Below are 9,354 nucleotides of genomic sequence, written 5' to 3' on the forward strand. Positions count from 1 at the left end.
ACTTTTCTAACTCAGGCATAAGCAAATGCTGATTACAGTTCATATTTTCAAGCAGTCTTTGTTCTAATTATCTATAGCTTCTACAGCTGTGTATTTTCTCACAGCACAAGCGGAACTTCTTGTTTAAGCCTCATAACATTTATACAAGTAGTATTGTTCTATTCATTATTTTCCTAACACAAGCAGAAATCATCTGCTTCTCAGTAAATTTCCAAGCATAAGCAAAGATTTTAGCTGACAATACAAGGTCAGAAAGCATCTGCAGTTTGTACAGATTTATGCAGTATGAAATAGAATAAATATGTTAACCCTTTTCAAGCTCTAAATGCATTAAGCATATTACTAATACATATACTAATACATATTTTTCTAACATCTCCCCCTTTTAATACTTTTATTCTACTTTCAAAATAAGCATAAACAGTTTGTTTTCTTCTCCTAACCTCTTCCACTTAGGATTTGCAGTTAATAGAGTCATTCAGTTTAAACTCATGAAAACATTTTCAATCTTTTAACAGTTCTTCAAACTCAGTACTTTGATATAAGGTTTCAGAAACTGACATGTCTATAAAGTCTTTAATCAGTCTTTTCATACAGGGGATGCCACAGCAAACACATATTCCCAGTAGGAGCATTCCTACATGACACTTGCTGAATTACCTCAAGATGATTGTCTATGTTGCATTGCTCATCACTGAGAAGCTTTCCCCAATTCAATTTCCATATGCTGGTAATATATATGCCTTACGATATAACACTATCACTCAAGTCCAGTGTCATCAGTCCTTTGCCTATAGAATGATGGTTTTACGCACATCAATTTGTCCCACTGGTTTTGCATGAATTTTTTTATCAATTATAGATAGTTGTTTATAAAGAACAGAATTATGTTTTACTTCATCAAGTGTTTTGTGCATCAATCCAAGTAATGAATCATAATTTGTATTACAATAAAATCTACATTGTTACCTTTAATGGAACATTCTCCAACCCACCTGAACAGTATGTGGAACACACACAAGTGCTGCTTTTTATCTTTGTGATGTAATGGGTTGAGGTATCATAAATCAAGTTTTCCCAGGTCTCATGACCCCTAGGGGACCATAGTCATTCTCAGCATACACATAATTGCCCTGGTAAAGTGTTAAAAGTTGGAGCCAGTCTATGAGTCTATGAGCTCACGCTATTCAGTTCAGTCTGTGTGTGTGGGAAAGAAAAGGAAAGGCCAAAAAAATATTATTGTCACTAGCACAGTTTACAGGATGATTAACAATACTTCTGAGGAAAAGGTTGTTCAGTACTGTCAGCTTCCTGGTCTCTGCAGGAGAGAGATTTCCACTGGTATATATAAGCCCCCCTTCCAAATTTTTTCAAAAGGAGTCAATCATTTTGCATTTGGAACAGTTCTCATGCTCAGCAGTGCCTGTTGTATGGTCTGGTTTACTTAGTGTGTGCCATTGTCACTGTAGATCCTTTCCAGAATGTATGTTTATTACAAATGTGACACGAACAAAAATTTTAGAGTAGTTTAAGAATCCAATATTGGTTTCTCTTCTTTAGAGATGTACAGCCCCTTTTCAAGAATTGCCCTCGTTTTACCCATCTTTGTTTAAATACTTCTGAAGCTGCCTGCTTTGCAGCTGTATCAGCCTCGCATTACCTTTTGAAATCCTATCCTGTTGCTTGGTATGAGCTGTGCATTTACAGATAACTTGATCGGTTTGCCAGTAGATGTTATCATTCTCGATTTTTTCACTGTTTGCTAAAAACATACAAGCCATCCACGTGTGTCATGTCTGCATCATCAAAGGGACATCCGTAAGATCTTTTAGGCAGTGTCTTTTGCTCAATCACCTGCAGGCAGCTGTGGTGTGCCCATTGGTGGGGTTGGGAGCAAGGTAGAAGGCAAAACTACTGAGGCCAAGCCCCTGTGCCATTGCAGCTGCAACTACTGCTTGTACACAGTGGGGGTAAAGACCGTGCCACTGGGTCACAATCTACAGTTTGGAAAAAATTTTGTGGTAGTTTGGTAAACCCTAAAACTAATGAGGGCGATTGTAACAACATCTGTGCTGCCATAGGCTTTTATATATCAGGTTAGTCACAGTGCAGATTCCAAAGGCATAGTTGGAATCCAGCTCCAACAATGTTGACTTTCACAAACCCCCTGTGGTAGTCATGTACATGTATACCTTTTCCCTAAATCTTGGACCATCGCCACTCTCATTTCACTTTCTTGACATATTCTGTAAAGGCATCTTCTTCCTCTTCAATAGAGGTGTTAATGCTGTCTCCTTGCTAGACTGCAAGTGTACAGCTGGGTGGGGTCTAGTTATCCAATTCAACTTCTATCTTGTGACTTTTTCTCCTGTCTCTACATTTTTTTACATTGTCCTTTAGTTAAGCTAACATGTGTAATCAATTTATTTTATAGAGTGCAAAAGAACTCCTGGGCAAATGAACAGCTGGCTACATTGTTCCCTTCCATGTCCCAGTACAGATTACATAATATCAATCTGTTTGCATGATTTCTAAACAATTCTTGCTCATATTCCTTATCAGGTCCTGGTGTGTTACAATAATACTGAGTACAGTGCAACAAATGCTGTTTATCAATGTCAAGGGAGGGGAACTTGCTGATGGCTATGTTCATCAACTCTTCGGTTACTGCCCCTGGACCAGTCGTAACCAAGTCCTGGCTGTACTAATAAAACATTTCACCCTCTGATTGCACTGCAAAGGTATCAATTTGTCACTGTGCTTCCATACCCTGCATAGTCGGAACTACTGCTATACTAAATAGCTGCATAAGGTCTTTGCCTAACAGATTTACTGGGCAATTTGCAGAAACAACAATTTTGCTTTTCTGGGTCAATCCTGAAACAGGATCAGTTATTGCAATATTATGGGAGAGGGGTTTCTGATACAGCTGTCCATTAGCTGCTTTCACTAATATGTAATCAAGTGACTCTGAGTTCTCTGGCAGTTTGGAGGGATGTATCAGGGTCCGTGATGCCCCTGAGTCACACAAGAATCTGACTTCCCTCCCTTCTACCAGGAGTGTAACTTCTGGTTTCATGTCTGCTAAATAGAGCTCTAAGCTCAATAAAACCAAATCCAATATTTCATTTTCTTCACTATCCGTGACTCCTGCACTTCCTCTAATTCTTCTGTCACATTCTCTACTCCCTCTATCACATTCTCATTTGACATTTCTCTGCTATCCCCTTCTAGTGATTCCTGACCATCATATAGTCAGTCCTCACCATCCTTGTCTTCCGTGGTTGCCTTCTTGTTTTTCTTGCAATCCCTTGCCAAGTGTCCCTTTTTACCGCATTTGAAACATTCACCCCTTTTCTTTTGCCCTTCAAAGTCCTCTGATCGCTGATCAGATTGTTTGTTTCCCTGGGCATTTCTCTTGCCCTTTTTCCCAGACTGTACTACATAAACTTCTGCTCCATCTTCTACAGAAAATACTTGGGCTTTCTTTTTCTTTTTGCTATTAAAATGCCTTTCGGCATGCCTAGCATATTCAAGTAATGACTGTAATCTGCTTGTATGATGATCTGTCATGTGCTTTGTAATAAAACTGCTTATGGGTGCAATGCTGTCTTTCAAAAATGCATTCTTTAACTGCTGCTCATATGGGGAATCTTGTGTCTGATCTTCAGGAACCTGCATTCCACAATGGTTATTAAAACATTCTAATAGTCTGTCGTAATATCTGTCAATAGTTTCACCTTCTTGTTGGATGCATTGATTAATGCAAGTCCAGTCTGCCCTAGGCTTCCATTTCTCAGAGATGCGGTCTGTAAGACCTTTTACTCTGTTGTCTAACTCTCCGCTGCTATGTGGGAGGGGCCTGAGTGCAGCGTCACGGGGATTCCAGTTGCCACTAATCATGTGCCAATCTCGTCCCACAATCTGTCTGACTACTTTTTCTACCTCTTCTCCATTTAAATTATAACTTAGCCTCATTCCTTGCAAATCTTCTAAGAACTTTCTAAAATTAACTTTTGGATGGGGAATTCTCTCAGTGGCTTTCCGGATGTCTTCCGGAGTCCAGGGTCTATACACTAGAATAGTTGGGTCCTGACCTTCTTGCCCTGCCTGAGGATTAGGCACTTCTATAAGTGGGCATATTTCTTCTTTACTCATAGATCGTGAATTTCTACCCATTTGATATAACTCAATGTCCCCTTTTGAGTTTCCTGCCCGTGTTCGAGACCTGGTCTCGACGGGATCTCTAATAAACAGTTTTGCTTTTGTAGTGTCTCTTACGGAAACAGCAGGATATAGCGGAGCAGAATAACTTGTTCACTTCATATTCTGGTAAGGGAGGTGGAGGGGCCGATGCTATTACTAAATTATTATCCTCCTTGTCTAAAAACATTGCTTTTGAATTATTACTTTTTTGTTCCCTACGGTTTATTTCCTCAGTCCACCTGTGTGCCTGAGGAATTCCTAGTTGACGTTGCTTTTTTACCCGACCTTTGGAATTGGTTTTAAGCTGTTTGACAAGTTTAACAAGTGAGGGTTTTTCTAATTTACCATCAAATTCATACTTATTAACCCATTTTGAATAGTATTTAATATTATCAGCACGCTGTGACTGCATGTATTTCATGTCTTCGGTTAACGGCGGATTTTGGGGTCTTTTTGTGCAATTATTACCCATTTTGTTCTACCCTTTTAATCGTTATGTAGCTCCTTATTTTTTAAACGTGGTACCACGGATTTTGTTATAGTCTCTTCAGAATGACTGCCTACCTGCCCTGTTTCCCTGATCTATGACAAGACAGCAATCTTTTTTGTCCCTGACTTATAAAAATAATAGTCCTGACAAAAACAATGCAAATCTAGTCCCTGATCCAAAACAGAAAAAAAAAGGTAGATTCACCTTACCTGAGCCTTTGTGATTGATCACCTGGTTCAAGTAAACCCGTCCTTCAGTCACAGATCAGAAAGTGGCTGGCCTCTTTTGTACGACAATTCAGTCGGAGGGCTTTTCAAATAAGAAGAACTGATGTGGTTTCTTCCCCGTACGGTTTCAAGCCACCTGGCCTGTCTAATCTGAGGCGAAGTGAGGATTTCCGGTCCGAAGGACCAATCTGTCAAAGGAAAAAACTTCAAAGACCAGTACACGTAAGGTTCAGTTAAGGCACTTTTAATAACTTGCAGCAAGGAGATAAAAACATGCAAATACAAGATTTTGCCCAACCACTAACAGGAAGTATGCTATTCTTATACTGTTTTACAAGACATGGCCTTCTATAGCTGACGTAATCAAACACAATTTTCAGTATTGTTCTACAGCAGATGTTGCTCAGATTTTCTGCTGACATGACTAGATTTGTGAGAAACTTTTTGAGAAAAACAACCTGGTCTTGGTGGGCACTAACCCGTTACAGGCCCCTATTGTACAATTCTAATACATGTGTTACATTTCAAGGTACTTTTCTAACTCAGGCATAAGCAAATGCTGATTACAGTTCATATTTTGCCTTATAACATTTATACAAGTAGTATTGTTCTAGTCATTATTTTCCTAACACAAGCAGAAATCATCTGCTTCTGACAATACAAGGTCAGAAAGCAACTGCAGTTTGTACAGATTTATGCAGTATGAAATAGAATAAATATGTTAACCCTTTTCAAGCTCTAAATGCACTAAGCATATTACTAATACATATACTAATACATATTTTTCTAACAGTCTGCACCTGTCGCCCCTGGGATTCAAATTACTGGCTAAGTCTCTTGCCACCCCTATAGTGCCTTTTTTAGGCAAAGTTCAAAGGACAAAACCACCACCATAACAGGTACAAGCATGCAAAATCTAAAGGTAATGCTACTCAATGCTAGATGTCTAAACCTCAAAATACACTCTCTCAAGGCACTCCTAAAAATGGAGAACATTGATATCTGTGCAGTAACTGAGACCTGGTACAAGGCTCCAGAGAGCACCCCTGCAATACTATGCTACAACTCTTACCACACTTTTCAGCCACCAAACCAGGACTGAAACACTAAAGGTGGAGGAGTGTCCATATTCACCAAGGATATTCACACCACCAGGCTAGTTGCCCAACACAATGCGTCTGAAATTCTCCAGGTGCAACTAACACTAGGGAAGACTGCATTCCAAATTGTAGCTTGCTACAGATCCCCCACCATGCCCCAAGATTCTCACTACACCTTTCTAAACATACAGGAAATTATTAAGATACAGCCAAACACCCTAATACTGGGTGATTTCAACTACCCTGCCATTAACTAGGAAAACTACTCGTGTACCAACACCTTTGCCCAACGGTTCTTGGAATTCATAAATTTCAATGCCCTGGATCAACTAATCCATAGTCCCACCAGGGGCTCCAATATCCTAGACCTGGTCATTACCAACATGGGAAATCGATGCTCCACACCTATGGTCACCCCCTCGTTGGTCAAGCCTGACCACAAGCTAATCACCCTTGAGATCCGCATCCCTGCCCCACCCCCCAGTAAGGAAACCTCCGTAAAAAACTTCTCCAAAGCCAACTTCATGCTACTCAAGTCAGAAGTGACAAACTTCATGACACCCATGCAGATGGAAACTGAAAGTTGGACTGCTGAATCCTACACTAAGGCAATGTACAAGCACATCCACTTGTGCATGAATCGTGCCATCCCAAATAGAACCAAGACACTCTCCTCCAAAAAAAGGAAGCCAATCTGGTGGTCCCCTGCCATAAACAAACTTTACAACAAAAGGAAGAAACTGTTGCAGAAACGAGGAAAATCCCAGGATGCAAAAAACTCCCTTACCAGCCTCAGTAAGAAGCTGAGATCCTTCATAAAATCCTCCAAAGCTAGTTATGAAAATAAAATTGACAAAGATTCCAAAGACAGCCACAAGGCATTTTATAGCTATGTCAAGAATCTAAATGGCAAAGCTCAGAACTGCTCTGAGCTACAACAGAATGGCATTAAATATACTGAACCCAAGGATATTGCCAATATCCTGGCAGATCACTTCAGTGCCAACTTCACCCCCCTCTCATCCCCTAAAGGGCCCATCTCAATACTGAAAGATTGCCAAATTCTGGTAATAACACCCACACAGGTAAAAAACTCACTCTCCAAAGCTAAGGATACAGCGTCCATGGGACCAGACGACATCCCAGGCTGGGTACTACATGAACTACAAAATGAACTAGCACCAAACCTAAGTGTCATGTTAAACCATAGCCTCACCTCAGGCTTCATGCCCACTGAGTGGTGCTCAGCTACAGTTATCCCACTCCACAAGGGGGATCCACCTTGGATCCTGGGAACTACCACCCCATCAGTCTGACGAGCCTGATCTGCAAGGCCATAGAATTTGTTATCATGGAACTTATAAACAAAGACATTGGCAACCTTCAAACACTGGACTCCACCCAGTTTGGGTTTGTGAAGGGCTGATCTTGTCTCCTGAACCTGATTAACTTCTTCAAATCAGTCTCCAGAGCTGTGGATGAGGGTAAGGTGGTCCACGCAGCCAATCTGGATCTTGCCAAGGCCTTCGACACCAGCCCCCACTCTGGAATCATAGATAAACTTACTAAGCTGGGCATTAATCCCTACGTCACTCAATGTGTTGCCAACTGGCTTACTGACAGAACCCACACTGTAAAAGTAGCCGACTCCAAATCCACCTCCAGACAAGTGACAATTGGAGTACCTGAGAGTTCAGTCCTGGGACCGCTCTTGTTTGGCATCTACTTCTCTGAAGTACAGGCGAACACTAAGGGACACTAGCTAACAAAGTTCACAGGTGACTGCAAACTGGGAGCCATTATTGAATCCCCAAATGATGTGGATATTCTACAAAAGTGCCTTACAGAAACAGATGCTTGGTACCAGAGCCATGGGCTCAAGCTCAATGCCAAGAAATGTATAGTTATCCCCTTTGGGAAAAAACATGTACCCATGAATTTCCACATAGGTGGCAGTACACTAAACACCGAAAGTGTGATAAGAGACTTAGGGACACAGGTGAACAGTGGTCTCACCTTCAATAACCACATTGCCAATACAGTCAGGAAATCCTTCTATGTGGCACACCTGATCACTAAGGGCTTTTCATCCAGAAAAAAGGAGGTCATTGTCCCACTGTACTCATCCCTCATTAGACCCATTATAGAATACAACGCCCTGTTTGGTATGTACCTCTCAAGATATCTGCAACAACTGGAAAGGCCGTAGAAATACCACACTAAATGAATTGCAGGCCTAAAGCAGATGCCCTATGCTGACCGTCTAAAAAACTCCAGCTATACTCTGTCGCATATCGTCTACTCAGAGGCAATCTCTGCTTAACATACAAGGCCATGTCAAACCCAAAGCTGTTGAACATGCTACACTTAAAGAAATCCCAATCCCTCAGAGCCACAATCTCCAGGGATATAAACCTTGTAATCACAATGAACAAAGCATGCTGGATGGATAGGTTTCTGACCCAGAGACTACCCAGACTCTGGAACAGACTGCCCATACATGTCAAGCATAGTGCCCCTTTGGCCCTCTTCAAAAGGAACCTTGATGACTGGATGGGAGATAGGAAATTCACCCCAGGGATCACGTCAGTCACCCTGCTAGACAGGGGTCCAGGGAAGTAAATATTGTGGGAAGAAATAGCCAGGGAATTGTTATGGCTAGGCTTGTATAGGCTCTAGGGCCGATAGCCTAGTACCAATCTATTAACCTATGAACCTATGAATCAGTATGTGAGACAGCATCTACCTACGGTATGGAATAAGCCAGGACTTTGTATTAAATATTTATTTATGTCTACTTTTAGCAATTAGAAGAATATTTTAAAGGTACTAAGAAATACAAAGTTATATCAGTCACTCATCAACATGCTTCTAGACGATCAGTAGATCAGAAGCATGTCATGTAGCTAAAGCTGAAAGATATTTATATGGTTTATAGTGTAATTAGCTTTATAATTATCAGGTTCATTGTGGTGTGTCTATATAGCTAGAAAGAATGAATGAGATGTAAAACAAAGCACATTCTAAATGTTAAAATATCTTGAAGGTTCCTTGAGAGGCTAATAAAATCCATTTTCTTATATTATTAAAATTCTGTAAGTTGTTCTTTGGTCTTGAAAATTTTACACAAAACCAGGCAGGGTCCAAGCTAAAGAACCAGGACAACTATGAAATAGCACATAAACACAAATAATTCTACAGATGGCAACAATTCCATTTATTTATTTATTTTTGGACCAGGTGAAACTGTGATCAGCAGGGTAGATTGGAAACAGTTCTAAATATTAAAAAAAAACTTTTTTGGCAGCTAGATTTGAAAGCAAATAAAACC

Source organism: Protopterus annectens, chromosome 3.part0 (assembly GCF_019279795.1).
Source record: "Protopterus annectens isolate FY-2018-M chromosome 3.part0, PAN1.0, whole genome shotgun sequence".
In the NCBI taxonomy this organism is placed as follows: domain Eukaryota; kingdom Metazoa; phylum Chordata; order Ceratodontiformes; family Protopteridae; genus Protopterus; species Protopterus annectens.